Source organism: Salvelinus alpinus, chromosome 1, assembly GCF_045679555.1.
Source record: "Salvelinus alpinus chromosome 1, SLU_Salpinus.1, whole genome shotgun sequence".
NCBI lineage: Eukaryota > Metazoa > Chordata > Actinopteri > Salmoniformes > Salmonidae > Salvelinus > Salvelinus alpinus.
In genome coordinates this window covers 73,045,732-73,066,061 of record NC_092086.1, presented here as the reverse complement: position 1 = coordinate 73,066,061, position 20,330 = coordinate 73,045,732, and positions in this window count along the sequence as shown.

Below are 20,330 nucleotides of genomic sequence, written 5' to 3'. Positions count from 1 at the left end.
TGAGTGGAACTGAAGGGTGGGACTAATAACAGGATAAACAATGTAGGGCATGCGGGATCTGTGAAATGTGTATAGGTGCGGAGCTTTTGTGAAATAGCACAGTTACAAGTGGAAATAAAATTGGATGGACAACAGAAATAGAGGAAGGACTAAGAACAAACAAGAGAGAACTATTGTAAAGTAGACTGTGTCTGTAAAATAGGTATAAGATGTATAAATTGAAGGTAAAAGCAGAAGTGTTTATTAGTTTACTCCAATTGGGGGAGCGGTGGTAGGGTTGCGGGGAATAATAATAAAGGTATATTCTTTAAAAAAGTATGTATGTCTATGTGTATATGTATGCACGCGTGTATGGATATATATATTTACCCCAAAAAATATGGGGGATTGGAAATGATGCAGACAATTACATTGGAAGCAACATTCTTTCCGCAATATTAAGCTGATCCACCCCTAAAAAAATATATATATATATATAAAAAAAATACAAAAAGATAAAAAAAATAAAATGTAAATAAACAAAAATTATATAGCACATAGAAATTAAAACTGGATGGTCTTCAGAGATGGATGGGAGGGGTTGAGGGTAGCTGAAGGATGGGACTAAAAACAAACAAAAGATAACTAATGTAGAATATACTGTGTCCATAAAATGTATATAGTATATATAAGTTGGAAGTAAGTGTTGTTGTCCATTAGTGGTCCATTAGTGGAGGGGTGGTAGGGTTAGGGGAAAATAATAAAGGAACATATATTAAAAATATATACAGTAACGGTCAAACGTTTGGACACGCCTACTCATTCAAGGGTTTTTCTTTATTTTTACTATTTTTTACATTGTAGAATAATAGCGAAGACATCAAAACTATGAAATAACACATATTGGATCATGTAGTAACCAAAAATGTGTTAAACAAATCAAAATATATTTTATATTTCAGATTGTTCAAAGTAGCCACCCTTTGCCTTGATGACAGCTTTGCACGCTCTTGGCATTCTCTCAACCAGCTTCATGTGGTAGTCACCTGAAAAGCATTTCAATTAACCGGTGTGCCTTGTTAAAAGTTAATTTGTGGAATTTCTTACCTTCTTCATGCGTTTGAGCCAATCAGTTGTGTTGTGACAAGGTACGAGTGGTATACCGAAGATAGCCCTATTTGGTAAAAGACCAAGTCCATATTATGTAAAGAAGAGAAATGACAGTCCATGAAGGTAAGTCAATACGGACCATTTCAAGTGCTTTGAAAGTTTCTTCAAGTGCAGTCACAAAAACCATCAACCTCTATGATGAAACTGGCTCTCATGAGGACAGCCACAGGAAAGGAAGACCCAGAGTTACCTCTGCTGCAGAGGATACGTTCATTAGAGTTATCAGCCTCAGAAATTGCAGCCCAAATAAATGCTTCACGGAGTTGAAGTAACAGACATTTCAACATCAACTGTTCAGAGGAGACTGTGTGAATCAGGCCTTCATGGTCGAATTGCAACAAAGAAACCACTACTAAGGGACACAAATAATAAGAAGAGACTTGCTTGGGCCAAGAAACATGAGCAATGGACATTAGACCGGTGGAAATTTGTCCTTTGGTCTGATGAGTCCAAATGTGAGATGTTTGGTTCCAACCAACGTGTCTTTGCGAGACGCAGAGTTGGTGAACGGATGATCTCCGCATGTGTAGTTCCCACTGTGAAGCATGGAGGAGGAGGTGTGATGGTGTGGGGGTGCTTTGCTGATGACACTGTCGTGATTTATTTAGAAATCAACGCACACTTAACCAGCATGGCTACCACAGCATTCTGCAGCCCTACGCTATCCCATCTGATTTGCGCTTAGTGGGACTATCATTTGTTTTTCAACAGGACCCAATGACCCAAAACACCTCCAGGCTGTGTAAGGGCTATTTGACCAAGAAGGAGAGTGATGGAGTGCTGCATCAGATGGCCTGGCTGCCACAATCACATAATCTCAACCCAGTTGAGATGGTTTGGGATGAGTTGGACTGCAGAGTGAAGGAAAAGCAGCCAGCAAGTGCTCAGCATATGTGGGAACTCCTTCAAGACTGTTGGAAAAGCATTCCAGGTGAAGCTGGTTGAGAGAATGCCAAGAGTGTGCAAAGCTGTCGTCAAAGCAAAGGGTAGCTACTTTGAAGAATCTCAAGTATAAAATATATTTTGATTTGTTTAACACTTTTTTGGTTAATACATGATGCGATATGTGTTATTTCATAGTTTTGATGTCTTCACTATTATTGTACAATGTAGAAAATAGTAAAAATAAAGAACCCTTGAATGAGTAGATGTATCCAAACTTTTGACAGGTACTTATATATACAGTGGGGAGAACAAGTATTTGATACACTGCCGATTTTGCAGGTTTTCCTACTTACAAAGCATGTAGAGGTCTGTAATTTTTATCATAGGTACACTTCAACTATGAGAGACGGAATCTAAAACAAAAATCCAGAAAATCACATTGTATGATCTTTAAGTAATTAATTTGCATTTTATTGCATGACATAAGTATTTGATACATCAGAAAAGCAGAACTTAATATTTGGTACAGAAACCTTTGTTTGCAATTACAGAGATCATACGTTTCCTGTAGTTCTTGACTAGGTTTGCACACACTGCAGCAGGGATTTTGGCCCACTCCTCCCTACAGATCTTCTCCAGATCCTTCAGGTTTCGGGGCTGTCGCTGGGCAATACGGACGTTCAGCTCCCTCCAAAGATTTTCTATTGGGTTCAGGTCTGGAGACTGGCTAGGCCACTCCAGGACCTTGAGATGCTTCTTACGGAGCCACTCCTTAGTTGCCATGGCTGTGTGCTTCGTGTCGTTGTCATGCTGGAAGACCCAGCCACGACCCATCTTCAATGCTCTTACTGAGGGAAGGAGGTTGTTGGCCAAGATCTCGCGATACATGGCCAAATCCATCCTCCCCTCAATACGGTGCAGTCGTCCTGTCCCCTTTGCAGAAAAGCATCCCCAAAGAATGATGTTTCCACCTCCATGCTTCACGGTTGGGATGGTGTTCTTGGGGTTGTACTCATACTTCTTCTTCCTCCAAACACGGTGAGTGGAGTTAGACCAAAAAGCTCTATTTTTGTCTCATCAGACCACATGACCTTCTCCCATTCCTCCTCTGGATCATCCAGATGGTCATTGGCAAACTTCAGACAGGCCTGGACATGCACTGGCTTAAGCAGGGGGACCTTGCGTGCGCTGCAGGATTTTAATCCATGACGGCGTAGTGTGTTACTAATGGTTTTCTTTGAGACTGTGGTCCCAGCTCTCTTCAGGTCATTGACCAGGTCCTGCCGTGTAGTTCTGGGCTGATCCCTCACCTTCCTCATGATCATTGATGCCCCACGAGGTGAAATCTTGCATGGAGCCCCAGACCGAGGGTGATTGACCGTCATCTTAAACTTCTTCCATTTTCTAATAATTGCGCCAACAGTTGTTTCCTTCTCACCAAGCTGCTTGCCTATTGTCCTGTAGCCCATCCCAGCCTTGTGCAGGTCTACAATTTTATCCCTGATGTCCTTACACAGCTCTCTGGTCTTGGCCATTGTGGAGAGGTTGGAATCTGTTTGATTGAGTGTGTGGACAGGTGTCTTTTATACAGGTAACGAGTTCAAACAGGTGCAGTTAATACAGGTAATGAGTGGAGAACAGGAGGGCTTCTTAAAGAAAAACTAACAGGTCTGTGAGAGCCGGAATTCTTACTGGTTGGTAGGTGATCAAATACTTATGTCATGCAATAAAATGCAAATTAATTATTTAAAAATCATACAATGTGATTTTCTGGATTTTTGTTTTAGATTCCGTCTCTCACAGTTGAAGTGTACCTATGATAAAAATTACAGACCTCTACATGCTTTGTAAGTAGGAAAACCTGCAAAATCGGCAGTGTATCAAATACTTGTTCTCCCCACTGTATATATATATATTTTTTAAAATAATATAAAGATATATATGGGGAACGGAAATGATGCAGACAATTACATTAGAAGCCACAATCTATCTGCAATATTAAAGCTGATCTACCTCCTAAAAATGTTTTCAATTCAAATACTTGGAAGAAGCCCAGCATTCAACAGGATTCCTGCCTTCCTTCTCCTTGAAAATATGGATTAATTGACCATTTCAATGGAGTAACAATTGATCGATCAATGCTGGTGATGCATATAGTAGGTGCCAGAGCTTTGCTCAGCAAGAGCCTTATTGGAGAAGACAAAATGTTGAGCCAGCTGCGTCAGAGGTCATTGATGCAGCGGAGTGTTTTGGTGATAATTATTACCGCTATCCTCTCATATTCCCTCTTGACTGCATCAGAACTAAAGATCATAGAGCTGCGCACAGTGGGGCTTGATAGTTTGTCTCTGTTGCAGCACTTCATACGCTGAAAAGGCAAGTTAGATGGTGACCTAGTTTTGGACCAGTTGTGCATATATTAATCGAGGAGTATCGAAGAGGATTTGGATGGCAAGACCCTGATTAAATAAAGTTTATGAAATAAGGTTGTGAATAAAGAATGCTACTTTCGTATCAATCATAGTTCTCTCCGATTTAAACTCATACATGTCCAAACTGGGGGCTTTTTAAGCAACTCAACTTAGTATTACCATACGGTTATGCAATGGAAAAACATAGATATACTAACACTAAGCTTTTTTGGTTTTCTGTAAAGAGGAATATGCTGCTAAGCCAATGCGGCAATACTAAAAGAGAATTGCTTATCTGTGAATTTCGGATAAGGGGAGAAATGTCCCTGATATTGCTTGGCACAAACAAACTCAAAGGGATCACACAAAAATAACGTTCTTTCAACTTTAACCCCTGGGCTAGCATGGCTAAGTTGATTAAAAGATGGCCAAGAAAGTACTTTACCTCTGGAAAACAAAAACATCTACATTGGAGAAAATTAAAAAGTGAACTCATAGTCCACCACCTTAAATAACAACATTGCCAGCAACCACTATTAGCCTATTCGAACGATCATTTCTATATTCCCCGACGTCAAGGGTTAGTTTAAGCTCATGGCAATAGTAGGAAGCTTGTGAGGTAAGGCATTTCTAATGAAGTGACCAGACAGCCTGCTGCTCGACTGTATTTACTCTAATGTGCTGCAAGGGAGTTCAATAGTGGAGTGGTGGACAAGCTCAGGGGAGCTGTGTTTACAGATGGAGGTAATTACAGAGGCAGCTCTGCCAAATGATGAAATACCTTAGGGTGCCCGCAGTCAATATTTGAAGCTGAGTTTGGGCCCAGTGTGTGACTGTATTGACGCCAATAGGAAAATAGAGACTAATACAATGCAACGACTATGCTCAGCAAGCTAGGGGACAAAAACATTTAATTACTCCCAACGACCTTTGAACAAGTGGTATGGAGAAAGGACATCCGCTGTTGCTCCTTGGAAGTTGTTTATCACGCTCTTGAGGGTTGATCTTGAGATGGCTTGTGACGCCCATGCTGAACTGTCAATGCTTAATGCCTCGCATGGTCTCTTGTATGTTTGCTAGCTGTGAGTGCTGGCAGTGTGTGATGTGTACCTCTGTTGACATCGAAATGGCAATTATTAGACCTCCTTTTGCACACATTGTCATTCAGAAGGTCAGGTCACTATGAATAGTTATGTTTGTGTTCACATTCGTTTCATAAGCAGTCACCCTACTCATATGGCACAACCTACTTTATAGGTTGAAAGAGCTTAGCATATCTATAATTATGCTCCGCTGTGAGTTGGTCATGGCTTCTGTACTTTAGTTATCTAACACTTGTACATTTGACCAATGACATAAAGGAATACACAGATTGGATGCACCGGATCACATTCTTCATGAAGCCACTAAGCCTACATCAAATAGCTAGCATATGCTCACACAATATAGATGCGATATAATATAATAAATCGGAACAATATTAATAACATGATCCCAGTCTACAGAGGAAAGAGCATGTTACAGCATAAAAACAATGTATCTGCAAAGACAACAACTACAATATCACTATAATTAATGTATTACATTATCAACACTGTAATTAGTTCTCCAACTAATTAAGAACATCTCATGATACTCACTGGCGCCCGTTTGAATGAGCATCTTCATCCCCTCTCTAGCCAGAGCTAGTGATCTCTTGGCCCTCTTGGCACTGGCTCCGCAACACAAATCTGGCCAACCACATGTTGACCAGATGGCCCGGCACGGCAGGTCAGCCATAACAGGGAGCCTCATTAATGTGAGCCCTCCATTTTCATCATGACCTTAAAAATACAAATTCACACATGCTCACCTAGCTGCGCTGTGGCTGCTCTGCCTCCTCCCAACAGCCCCTTTCCACCTCACACTGAGAGAAAGTGCGGAATATAGACATAGTGCTGGTAGTGACAGGTTGGCAGATGTGTGCCATAGAGAACAGCTTGGCCCATCTTGCCCAGTAATTACTCCCAAAACTGGCACTGCTGGAGGGTGTCATTTGTTGATGCTGGCAGTCACAACGCCTTATGGGAGGGAGACAGTTTTAATTAAAGGACAGACATAACCAAGAGGTGGATACATCAATAAGACATGGCGGGAGCGACGAGAAGATGCTTGATCGGCAGCCATTTCAAATCAAATCAAATCAAACTTTATTTGCCACACGCGCCAAATACAACAAGTGTAGACTTTACCGTGAAATGCTTACTTACAAGCCCTAAACCAACAGTGCAGTTCAAGAAGAAGAAAATATTTACCAAGTAGGCTAAAATAAAAAGTTCGAATAAAAAGTAACACAATAAGAATGACAATAACAAGGCTATATACAGGGTCCCCGGTACCGAGTCAGTGTGCAGGGGTACAGGCTAGTTGAGGTAATCTGTACATGTAGGTGGGGGCGAAGTGACTATGCATAGGTAACAAACAAACAGCGTTCATTCATTCAAATGTTCATTACAAACATTTTGTTTGTTTCAGGTGATCTAGCTGATCGGAGATTCCCATTGTAATTAAAGATGATTGTAATGAACTTGTATCCATATAAAGAGTGGCAAAGTAAGGTCTATAGCAAAAGGAAGCATCAGTTGATTATACAATAAATACTAGAGAGGATTGTTATCATAATTGTATTGCAGTCGAATCAAAGGCAGGAAGTCAACTTTCATGACATCAGCTAGCATTTTGTTTCAATTTATCAAATGTTTACAACAAGTGGATTTGATCCTTCGCATTCAAATCAATTAAGTGTGGAGAAGTGCATTGTGGTTAATCTCCTGAGAGCAGTTATTGTCAATTAAATTATCTTACTGACTTTAACTCATAAATTGTCATTTGTATACATGGAGATAAAATAGACCTAAGTATCACGGCTCAGGATATGACCCAGATGCAGACACGGGAGGCGGATAGTACCGTTCTCAGATTATTTATTATAAACACGGGGCAGGCAAAGGGCAGGTTTGTGATCAAGTCAGAGTCAGGCAAGTACAGGACGGCAGGCAGGCTCGGGGTCAGGGCAGGCAGAATGGTCAGAACCGGGAAAAACTAGGAAAGAGAACTTGAGACACAGGAAGACGAGAAAGAACGCTGGTAAGACCTGACAAGACGTACTGCCAACAGACAAACAGAGAACACAGGTATAAATATGCAGGGGATAATGGGGAAGACGGGCGACACATGGATGGGGGTGGAGACAAGCACAAGGACAGGTGAAACAGATCAGCGTGTGACACTAAGTGGATTTTGTGTGTGTGTGTGTGTGTGTGACAGAGAGAAAGAGAGAGACAGAGTGAGACAGAGCGAGAGAGAGAGAGACAGAGCGATAGAGCGAGATCATGGGTGACATTTTCATAGTGCAAAAGAATTGGGCAAAATGCAAATAAACCTCATAATATTGCAATGTGATTTAATTAGAAACTTTTCTTCAACAATGTGCGTACCCCGTAGAGTTGATGTCCGCGCTCCGCGGAAATCTAATTAGCATAATACATCCGTCTATTTAAGCTAGAGATATCAGTTTTGCATGGGCTGTGTGTCAAGAAGGGCAGCAAAGAAGCCACTTCTCTCCAAAACATCAGGGACAGACTGATATTCTGCAAAAGGTACAGGGATTGGACTGCTGAGGACTGGGGTAAAGTCATTTTCTCTGATGAATCCCCTTTCCGATTGTTTGGTGCATCCGGAAAAATGCTTGTCCAGAGAAGACAAGGTGAGCACTACCATGTGTCATGCCAACAGTAAAGCATCCCGAGACCATTCATGTGTGGGGTTGCTTCTCAGCCAAGGGAGTGGGCTCACTCACAATTTTTCCTAAGAACACAGCCATGAATAGAGAATGGTACCAACACATCCTCCGAGAGCAACTTCTCCCAACCATCCAGGAACAGTTTGGTGAAGAACAATGCCTTTTCCAGCATGATGGAGCACCTTGCCATAAGGCAAAACTGATAACTAAGTGTCTCGGGGAACAAAACATTGATATTTTGGGTACATGGCCAGGAAACTCCCCAGACCTTAATCACATTGAGAACTTGTGGTCAATCCTCAAGAGGCAGGTGGACAAACAAAAACCCACACATTCTGACAAACTCCAAGCATTGATTATGCAAGAATGGGCTGCCATCAGTCAGGATGTGGCCCAGAAGATAATTGACAGCATACCAGGGCGGATTGCAGAGGTCTTGAAAAAGAAGAGTCAACACTACAAATATTGACTCTTTGCGTCAACTTCATGTAATTGTCAATAAAAGCCTTTGGCACTTATGAAATGCTTGTAATTATACTTCAGTATTCCATAGTAACATCTGACAAAAATATCTAAAGACACTGAAGCAGCAAACTTTGTGGAAATTAATATTTGTGTCATTCTCAAAACTTTTGACCACGACTGTAGTATCTAACAATTTCAAAACAATACACAAAAATCTAAAGTAAAAGATGAAGAAATATATAAATATTTGGACGAGCAATGTTGAAGTGGCATTGACTAAAATACAGAAGAATAGAATACAGTATATACATATGAAAAGAATAAAGCAGTATGTAAATATTATTAAAGTGACAAGTGTTCCATTATTAAAGTGACCAGTGATTCCATTTATATGTATATAGTGCAGCAGACTCTAATGTGCAGGGTTGAGTAACAGGGTGGAAGCTGGCTAGCAATGGCTATTTAACAGTCGGATGGCCTTGAGATAGAAGCTGTTTTTCAGTCTCTGTCCCAGCTTTGATGCACCTGTACTGACCTCGCCTTCTGGATGATAGCGGAGTGAACAGGCAGTGGCTCAGGTGGTTGTTGGCCTTGATGATATGTTTGGCCTTCCTGTGACATCGGGTGTGTGTAGGTGTCCTGGAGGGCAGGAAGTTTGCCCCGGTGATACGTTGGGCAGACCGCACCCCCCTCTGGAGAGCCTTGCGGTTGCGGATGGTGCAGTTGCCGTACCAGACTGTGATACAGCCCAACAGGATGCTCTCAATTGTGCATCTGTAAAAGTTGGTGAGGGTTTTGGGTGCCAAGACACATTTCTTCAGCCTCCTGAGGTTGAAGAGGCGCTGTTGCGCCTTATTCACCACATTGTGTGTGTGGGTGGACCATTTCAGATCGTCAGTGATGTGTATGCCAAGGAAATTGAAGCTTTCCACCTGCTCCACTGCGGTCCTGTCGATGTGGATGGGGACATGCTCCCTCTGCTCTTTCCTGAAGTCCACGATCAGCTCCTTTGTTTTGTTGACATTGAGTGAGAGGTTATTTTCCTGGCACCACACTCCCATGGCCCTCATCTCCTCTTTGTAGGCTGTCTCGTCATTGTTGGTAATCAGGCCTACTACTGTTGTGTCATCTGCAAATGTGATGATTGAGTTGGAGGCATGCGTGGCCAAGCGGTCATGGATGAACAGGGATTACAGGAGGGGGCTGAGGATGCACCCTTGTAGGATGCACCCCTGTGTTGAGGATCAGCAATGTGAAGGTGTTGTTTCCTGCCTTCACCACCTGGGGGCGGCCCGTCAAGAAGTCCAGGACCCAGTTGCACAGGGCGGGGTTGATACCCAGGCCCCCGAGCTTAATGATGAGCTTGGAGGGTACTATGGTGTTGAATGCTGAGCTACAGATAATGAACAGCATTCTTACATAGGTAATCCTCTTGTCCAGATAGGATAGGGCAGTGTGCAGTGCAATGGCGATTGCATCGTCTGTGGATCTATTGGGGCGGTAAGCCAAATTTGGCCCGCGGGGTAATTATATTTGGCCCGCGAGACAATACCAAATTACTACTAGAGCTGGCCCGCCGGTATTATACAGCGCATTCACCGCTAATACTACGAATCCCATAATGCTCTGCTGTTGTTTTCAAGCGCCAATCAGGACAGGACCCAGAAACGCCCTCTCCTCTGTGACAGTAGTCATAGCAACATAGACGCTACAACTGTCAGCGCGCTATCCCTTCCCAAAAATGGCGAAAAGAAAGGCAGAAAACAGGAGCTTTCTGGACAAGTGGGAGGCAGAATATCTGTTTACATATGTAAAAGACAAACCTGTTTGTCTTGTTTGTGGAGTCAACGTGGCTGTAAGTAAGGAGTACAACATTAGACGACACTATGAAACGAAACACCATGACAAATACAAGGACCTGGAACTAGCATCCAAGAAGAGATGCCAGGTATCTGGCTTGGGCACATCAGATTAGATCAGTGTGCAATAATTAACGTTTTCTTTGTGCACTTTTTCTTGCTACAAGGCATGGGCTTGAATGGTTGATTGATTTATTATCATTTTATTTGTAAAATTATTAGCCAGTGGAAAAAGTTTATTTTGGTATTTAAATCAGAAGGCTGCAAATAGAAAAGAGACATACGATTTTTATTTACATTTTATTTATTTAATAAATGAATGCCATTGATGTGTTTTTTCATTTGAAATTCGATTTTGCATGTCTCCACTATTAAATTATATATTGTATGGTAATAAGCGATGCTTGTTCCATATTCAATGTTAAAGCAAAACTTGTTTGGGTCCATATTAAAAGGTTCATTTGTTCAATGTTGGGCTGCGACTTTGTTCAGGTTTTACATTTTGGCCCACTGGGTATTTGAGTTTGACACCCCTGGTCTAGGCTGTCAGGTAGGGTAGAGGTGATATGTTCCTTATCTAGCTTCTCAAAGCACTTTATGATGACAGAAGTGAGTGCTACGGGGCAATAATCATTGAGTTCCATTACCGTTGCTTTCTTGGTTACAGGAAAAAAAGCAAGTGGGGACAGCAGACTAGGATAGAGAGAGATCGAATATGTCCGTAAACACTCTAAACAGCTGGTCTGTGGCTTGGGATGCCATCTGGGCAGGCAGCCTTGTAAGGGTTAACACGCTTAAATGTCTTACTTACATCGGCCACGGAGGGGGAGGGTGAGGGCTAGGGCCATTCCCCCCAGAAATGTCCGGGAACTTGCAGGTGCCTTTGGTGGAAGAGTGGGGTAACATCTCACAGCAAGAACTGGCAAATCTGGTGCAGTCCATGAGGAGGAGATGCACTGCAGTACTTAATGCAGCTGGTGGCCACACCAGATACTGACTGTTACTTTTGATTTTGACCCCCCCTCACTTTGTTCAGGGACACATTATTCAATTTCTGTTAGTCACATGTCTGTGGAACTAGGTAACAAGCCACATTTCTTTAGCCTCCTGAGGCTCTGTTGCGCCTTCTTCACCACACTGTCTGTGTGGGTGGTCCATTTCAGTTTGTCAGTGATGTGTACACCAAGGAACATGAAGATTTCCACCTTCTCCACTGTGCTGCATGCTGTCTGTTGCCAGAAGGAGCAGGAGGATCGCCACCGCAGTGAGGTTCACCACCAGGAACCTCCCACTCCGCCTGCCCTGCAAGGAGCTGAGCCCATGGTTTGTGGGCAGCTGGCAGCTTGCAACTTCACTGTCAGCTTCATTAAATAGTACCCGCAAAACACCAGTCTCCACGTCAACAGTGAAGAGGCGACTCCGGGATGCTGGCCTCTAGGCAGAGTTCCTCTGTCCAGTGTCTGTGTTCTTTTGCTCATCTTAATTTCTTCGCCTCTTCATTGTTGACGTTGAGACTGGTATTTTGCGGGTACTATTTAATGAAGCTGCCAGTTGAGGACTTGTGAGGCGTCTGTTTCTCAAACTAGACAATATTGTACTTGTCCTCTTGCTCAGTTGGTGCCTCCCACTCCTATTTCTATTCTGGTTAGGGCCAGTTTGCGCTGTTCTCTGAAGGGAGTCATACAAAGCGTTGTACGAGATCTTCAGTTTCTTGGCAATTTCTCACAAGGAATAGCCTTCATTTCCCAGAACAAGAATAGACTGATGAGTTTCAGAAGAAAGTCTTTGTTTCTGGCCATTTTGAGCCTACAATCGAACCCACAAATGCTGATGCTCCAGATAATCGACTAGTCTAAAGAAGGCCAGTTGTATTGCTTCTTTAATCAGAAAAACAGTTTTCAGCTGTGCTAACATAAATGCAAATGGGTTTTCATAATGATCAATTACCCTTTTAAAATTATAATCTTGGATTAGCTAACACAACATGCCATTGGAACAGTGATGGATGCTGATAATGGGCCTCTGTACGCCTATGTTGATATTCCATAAAAAATCTGCCGTTTTCAGCTACAATAGTCATTTACAACATTAACAATGTCTACACTGTATTTCTGATCAATTTGATGTTTTTTTAATGGACAAAAAATTTGCTTTTCTTTCAGAAATATATATATATACAGTACCAGTAAAAAGTTTGCACACACCTACTCATTCAAGGGTTTTTCTTTATTTTTACTATTTTGTGCATTATATAATAACACTTTTGGTTATGTGTATTTCATAGTTTTGATGTCTTCACTATTATTCTACTATGTAGAAAATAGTAAAAATACAGAAAAACCCTTGAATGAGTACTGTAGGTAGTTCCAGACTTTTGACTGATGCTGTATATACTAAGAATAACCTAAATAAAAACTAGACAGTCAGGGAGAATAAAAAATTTAAAAAATGGCATGGGGCCCGCATTGATTTTGTTATAATGTTTGAGTCACTCAGATAGTACAAAAATGTATGCACTCACTACTTACTGTAAGTCGCTCTGGATTAGAATGTCTGCAAAATGACAAAATTGTAAATAGCATAAGAACACGACATAAACCATGGGAAAATGTGTAGAATTGCAGGAAATTTGCTTTAAAACGTCACATTTTCTCTACTCCTGCCACGCCCTGACCTTAGTTATCTATGTTTTCTTTATTATTTTGGTTAGGTCAGGGTGTGACTAGGGTGGGTATGCTTGTTTTTTATTGTCTAGGGTTTTTGTAAGTCTAGGGGTTTTAGTAGGTCCAGGTATTTGTAAGTCTTTGGTGGCCTGATTATGGTTCCCAATCAGAGGCAGCTGTTTATCGTTGTCTCTGATTGGGAACCATATTTAGGTAGCCATTTCCCGTTGGGTATTTATGGGTTCTTGTCTATGTGTAGTTGCCTGTTCAGCACTCATTTGTATAGCTTCACGGTTCGTTTTGTTATTTTGTTAGTTTTGTTCAGTGTTCATTCTTATAATAAAGAAGAAATTGCATGAACTTAGAAGGTAGACTGACACCATTAAACAGTAGGTCACAGAAGGAACATGAACTCTCAACCTTTGTGATAAAAAGTAACTGCAATGATCACTTAGCCATTTTAGAATTTGACAGGTTTTTAGGTAAAATGGGAATGTAGTTCCTCAAAATATCTGATATTTGGGGGTGGTGTTTAAAATATCCACTGTGAAATATATTTAATGCTAAGTGCCTATCATAAACTCATACGGTCAATTTTTTTGTTAAACTAGGTATGGCTTGGCCAGGATAGAACAACCAACCTTATGACTTCAAAACAAAAACTCTCACCACAAGACTACAGGGTAGGCTCAATATACGGGAACAATACCAAAGTACACGTTGATGACTGAGAGGTGCAAGCCGACAACAGTTTTTGTTGGCTGTCTTCTCATCTGTTTCATTATTCACCTCCTGCATTTGTTTACTTTCTGTTCCACTGTCTGTTTCATAGTGATCTGCCTTCATGTTAACACTACGGCTATAAGCCTCCTTCTGACCTGGGTATCTGTTGTGCTTACAGGGAGACAACGCAGGTGGAGACAACACAGATGGACAAGGAAGGGACATCATGAATGAAGTCAGAGAAAAGGCTAAATGCAAAAATGACTGAAGATGAGTCTCTGATCTCAATACTCTGCTATGCTCTAAGACACACAACCACCAAGATTTTGTTGGACATTATACATTATACAGTACATCTCCATTGTCCAGAACTGACAAACGGTGTTCCCAACAGTCACTACTAGTTTATTAAGTATTTTGACTGTAATGACACTTTTGAAATGCAGTATATTTGTTCAACATACTAGTATTTCTTTGGCAGTGAAGTGCCAGATCATTGCACATCATGTGGTTGCCTCCCTGGGGATATGCCGTCTCTTGTCAAGAGTGGATCAGTGTTCATGAAATTGTCAATCAAAAAACAACTAGAAGAAAAGTTATTAGACTGCAAATTCTGCGAAGCGTTAGAAAATAAGCATTCTAGGTCCAAGAGCAGCCCAGATAATATAGATGACATTAATGATGGTGCACTATACAAGTCAATAGATGCCCTTAATGACACTGATTTAATTCGTATTTCACATGTGGATGTGGTTCCAATATTCAAGTCCTCTCCCTTTCACATCTGGCCCCTACAAGTCACAGTTTATGAATTTCCCCCGAACCTAAGACCAAAGCACATCATTCTTGTGAGGTTGTGGTTTGGGTCAAATAGATGAATTCTTTCCTTCAGTCGTTTGTGTATTAGTCTCTTTCACTTGAGGGCGAAGGCTTGACATGCCAGTTGAGAAGGACGCCCACATATGTATGTGTGTACAGTTTACTATGTATTTGTGATGCCACTGCTCGCTGCAAAGTACAGAATATCAAACAATTCAATGCTGAACATGGGTGCAGCTGGTGCTATCACAGAGGAGAAGTGGTAGAAAAAGGGTAATGGGTTCACTGGAGTGTATCCGCTTGAGAGTGAGCCAGTGCCACGCACAGACACTAAACACCGAAATAAAGGTTGCCTTGGTGGTAGAGTCAGGGAACATCATACATGGTGTTAAGGGTCCATCTCCTTTAATGTTCCTTAATGTTTTCAACATGATTGCAGGGTTTGCTTTTGATTACATGCACGGCATCTTACTTGGGTTATGTTGGCAAATGACTACACTGTGGTGTCCAAATATCACCCTAAGTCCTGATACATTGGAGGAGAAATAGAGCGCATAAACAAAAGATTGCTTGCCATAAAACCACCTGTAAATGTGACAAGACCACCACGCTCAATTAATTTACTCAAATATTGGAAAGCCACAGAGTTCCGACACTTCCTGCTGTTCTATAGCCTTCCCTGTTTTAATGGGATTTTACCCAGGCAGTACTTACACCATTTACTGCGACTGGTGCAGGGTACCTATTGTCTACTGGTGCAGGGTACCTATTGTCTACTGGTGCAGGGTACCTATTGTCTACTGGTGCAGGGTACCTATTGTCTACTGGTGCAGGGTACCTATTGTCTACTGGTGCAGGGTACCTATTGTCTACTGGTGCAGGGTACCTATTGTCTACTGGTGCAGGGTACCTATTGTCTACTGGTGCAGGGTACCTATTGTCTACTGGTGCAGGGTACCTATTGTCTACTGGTGCAGGGTACCTATTGTCTACTGGTGCAGGGTACCTATTGTCTACTGGTGCAGGGTACCTATTGTCTACTGAAAGACACGGTTACCTCTCATGACATTGATATGACTGAGATGTTCTTTCGAGAATGTGTCATTAGGTTTGAACAATTGTATGGGAAATGTCATGTCAGCTACAATGTCCACATACATTTGCATGCACCTACATCTGTCGGAAACTGGGGACCTTTGTGGGCTCAAAGTGCATTCATCTTTGAAAGTAGTAATGGGAGACTTGTGGAAATGTTCACCATCTACCGACACATCCCGAGACTACTCACTATTACGTTCAGCACAGATTCAAATCAAGCTAGCAAAAGGTTTGTTGAAGAAATGTTAAGAGGCTACAAACTCGCCAATAAATGTGAAAAAAAGAAGAGAGTATTTTTACTAGGGTGTCCTGTTGCACAGAACCTTACTTCAAGGGAGGCTTTCTCCTTGGAGAGGCAGACGTTACTTACAAAGAACCATGTACATTTCACCATAGAACGATCGTTATTGGGAATCGCATTCATTCCAAAACAGCAAATACCTTATAGAAACGAGTAAACCATGTAGTGGTCACCCAACATGGGTCACTGGGGATGGTCAGTGCTTCTACACCTGCATTGCTTGCTGTTTGGGGTTTTAGGCTGGGTTTCTGTGCAGCACTTTGAGATATCAGCTGATGTAAGAAGGGCTATATAAATACATTTGATTTGATTTGGTCAGTTCTTTTGTTGACGTTGGCAGTGAAGTGGGCTATGCTTTTATAGGCCCGGTAACGACAACAAGATGCACAATAAGAGACCAAGAGACAGGAGGCACTGCCTCTGGGATTCTTAAAGAGATTGGCATTACAAATGAGGTTTAGTTAATCAAATGCACAGACATCCGTACCACCTGTGTTCATCTGAAAGACATCCCCAGATGTACAAAGGAATTACATCTGTTTACAGCCCAACAAATGGGAGGTAGACTGAGAAAGGGTTGAACCGCTTAACTTAACTGTATACAACTTTTTTTTACATTGTGTTTATTTATTCAGAGTATGTATGAATGAAGGTGATTCTTAAACTGGCCAGCATGATATTTAAATGCATTATTACACTGACATTACATTGACTGAACTGTGGGCCTACTGAAACCATTATCAATTGTGTTGGTATCTATCAAATAAAAATAGCCTACACTATATTTATTGCATGTGGACATTGTAATTTCTTACGTTTCTCATCTGCTGAGTTTAAATGTCTGATATTGCACTATATTTCAAACATTTCTCTGCATCATACTGTAGCTCAAATCCTGTAGTTAACTTGAAATTGCCATATCCTGCAGGAATATCAAAATCCTGCAGGAATCGATTCCTGCAGGAATTGTTATGTTTGTGCAGGATTTTCAACATTTCTGCAGGACAAGTCATACTCCTGCAGGAGCATCAGGGATTTTTCCTGCAGTATTTTGTCAACCCTACAGGATTCCTGCAGGACACTTGCACAATTCCTTCACAAACGGTTGAATTCCTGCAAGGGTTTCAGGACTTTAAAAAAATCATCATTAGTGTCTCATCATGCAGCCTTAAAATGTATTAAAAATCGAAACATATAGCTCAACATTTGTATCAAAACTAAAGTTACATAAATACATCTAAATTAAGCATATAGGAAAACCTGTTTCTTGTTAACCACTCAACACAGAATAGCCGCATGTGCGCACTTCCCCAAATAGTTTGGAGACAATATCCTTTCTATTTTATTCAGCTATGTTCAATTGTATTCTTCTTACTATAACATACTATAAAATAATGCCACGGAATTCTAAGCAAATCTTGTCTGCTAAATGAACTAGTGTAGCTACAGCCATATGGCATAGCCAGACCAGGGCCCAAGATAAGGACAACTCAGAAAACGTCATTTTCTTCATATCATGTTTCTTTAGACCTATCTAAAATAAATAATGGATTTATTGTGATGGTGTAGGTTATATTACATGGATTTATTCGATTTTTTTATGTAGCTGTTGCAAAGGTCTGCATCAGTGGCTTGTAGGCTATGCATGGAAGCCAGGATATGCTAAATGTGTTTATGTTAATTGCCGGTCAATTACCGTGAGACCGACAGTTATTTGCTTGACAATCACCGGCTGACAAAGTATTATGACCACCTGAGCACTAGTCTTGTCCATTGCAATTAGACTAGCTTTATTTTGGAATCGCTTGGCTTCTGATAATGTTACAAGATTGCTACATATTTTAATCCAACAGCAATGGTTTTGACAGGTAAGAATTGCTCTCCTCTATTTCCTGTCTCTAGAGGAAGTCGCCAGTGATGCCCACTGTCGCCTCTGCTTTTCTCCCTCTTTCTTTAGCCTTTAGCTCAGACTGTACGTCAGTCTACCTTTGTCTCACCGATAACAATTCACAATACTCATCATCATATCTCTCTATATGCCGATGACGTATTGCTGTTTGTTGAGGTTGCGTCTAAGTCTATTCCTCATCTGTTATCAATATTTGATCATTTTGGTAGTTTAACAGGCTTTACAATGTAAGCTATGCTTTGGTCCCATTGTAACACAGCTGGTTACTACCTGGTGCACCACAGAAAAATTATGTAATATCTCATGTAAATGGTATGTTGGTTCCCCTATTTTCAACAGCTCAGGTCTTTTACTTGGTCTCCGACCATTTCATTTTATCCGTTAGGTCAGGGGTCTCAAACTCAATCAGCGCACAAATTTGTGGGCCAAACATCGCCTATTATGTGTGTTTTTACAAAAAAAGGCGCATACAACTGCAACCCAAACTGCCCATTGTTAAATGTTTTTTTTTTAAATGTCTCTTTATAATGTCCACTGATGTACATAGGATGCTGTATATAGCATTTTAACATATTAGAACAAAATAAGAGATAAATAATATTTGTCCAGCCTTTGCTGTTATGCTTGCAGATGTGCATAATGTGCTGCGATCCTAATCAAAAAGTATTTAATAACTGCAAATAACAAAAATATAGCTAGGTTGTTGTACCATTTAAACTTTTACATTTTGTGGCACTGCATGAATCACTAGTGCGGTTGAATGCAGCATTGCTGTATGGTGCACTCAAAATGTCTTGTATTGGAGTAGCCAGCCTTGGCTATTGCTCAAATGTTGCTGTAATACTGTAGGCCTACATGTTTATCCTTTGCATGGTGTTTTGTTGCAGGTGAAGTATAGCGTCATAACACCTTATAACTGCCATAACCATGTCATAACAGCTGCCATAACATGTCATGTCAAAATGTCAACCCATGAGTGAATTACCTTTAAAATAGAGATCCTAATTGATTACCCCCCCCTTCCCCCCCACTTGCTTTCAGTGGCATTTCAGGACACAAAATAATGACAAGCTCTCACAACACAAAACCACAAACCTTGGATCAAGGTCTGTGGCCTACACTGAAACACCTGTTTGTGTTCCTCTCCCAATTACTGAAAAGAAAGAAAACATCTATCAAACACAGACCCAGGTACACTGGGTGAGAAGACAAAAAACAGCAGGGTTGCAGTCAACTTTTTGGAGAAGGTACACAAGGACACAAACAAAGTGGCTACTCTTTTATTGACTTCACAAAGGCCTTTAAATAAGGGTTTGCTAGCCATCATGCCGTTCAATGCTCAGTGAGTTGAAACTGGCAGCCTGGGCACTCTTATAATTCTCTCTATCCCTTGAGGAGATTCTCTGGTCAGTCTGAAGCCCATCTGTTGCAGTTAAGGTCTTCACTATTGCCATTTATAATTCATCAGGATGAATGCCGGACCCAAAATAAGCCCCATCAGCAGCATCAATTCTGCCACAGTAGAGAAACTAAAGATTTCAAGTGTTCGGGAACAACGACTTTGACTTGGCAATTGTGAAAAACTAAAAGCACTCAATTAAAAGATGCAGACTTATGTAAGCATTTTCTGTAAAGCAGTGATAACCTAAAGCAGAATCAAACGACAACAAAACAAAGGATTCATCAAAAGAAGGATGGTCAGTCCTTGCATCCATAGCAACGTCTATGAATTCGAGAGTGGTTTTGTATTTGTATTTATTAAGGATCCCCATTAGCTGCTGCCATGGCAAAATTAAGGCAGTTATAATTAAGGAAGTTAAACTGTACACCGTTTAAAATATTACATGACATTACATTTCATAACACTTTACCCAATACATTCAGTGTGTTCCATCAGGCCTCTACTCCACTATCACATATTTACAATACAACATCCATGTGTACGTGTGTGTAGAGTGTGTGTCTTCTCATGTGTATATGTGTCTGTGCCTGTGTGTGTGTCTCTTCACAATCCCCGCTGTTCCATAAGGTGTATTTTTATCTTTAAAAAAAAAAGCTGATTTTACTTGTCTCCAGACCCATCCCTTAGCTATTCACCCCAAAAAAAGTGTTGGGCAGCTGTTTGTTGTTTGAATCCCACATTGCCCCTTTTAGGGCTCCCGAGTGGCGCAGCGGCATCACTACCGACCCTGGTTCGATCCTGGGTTGTATCACAACCGGCTGTGATTGGGAGTCTTACAGGGCGGCGCACAATTAGCCCAGCATTG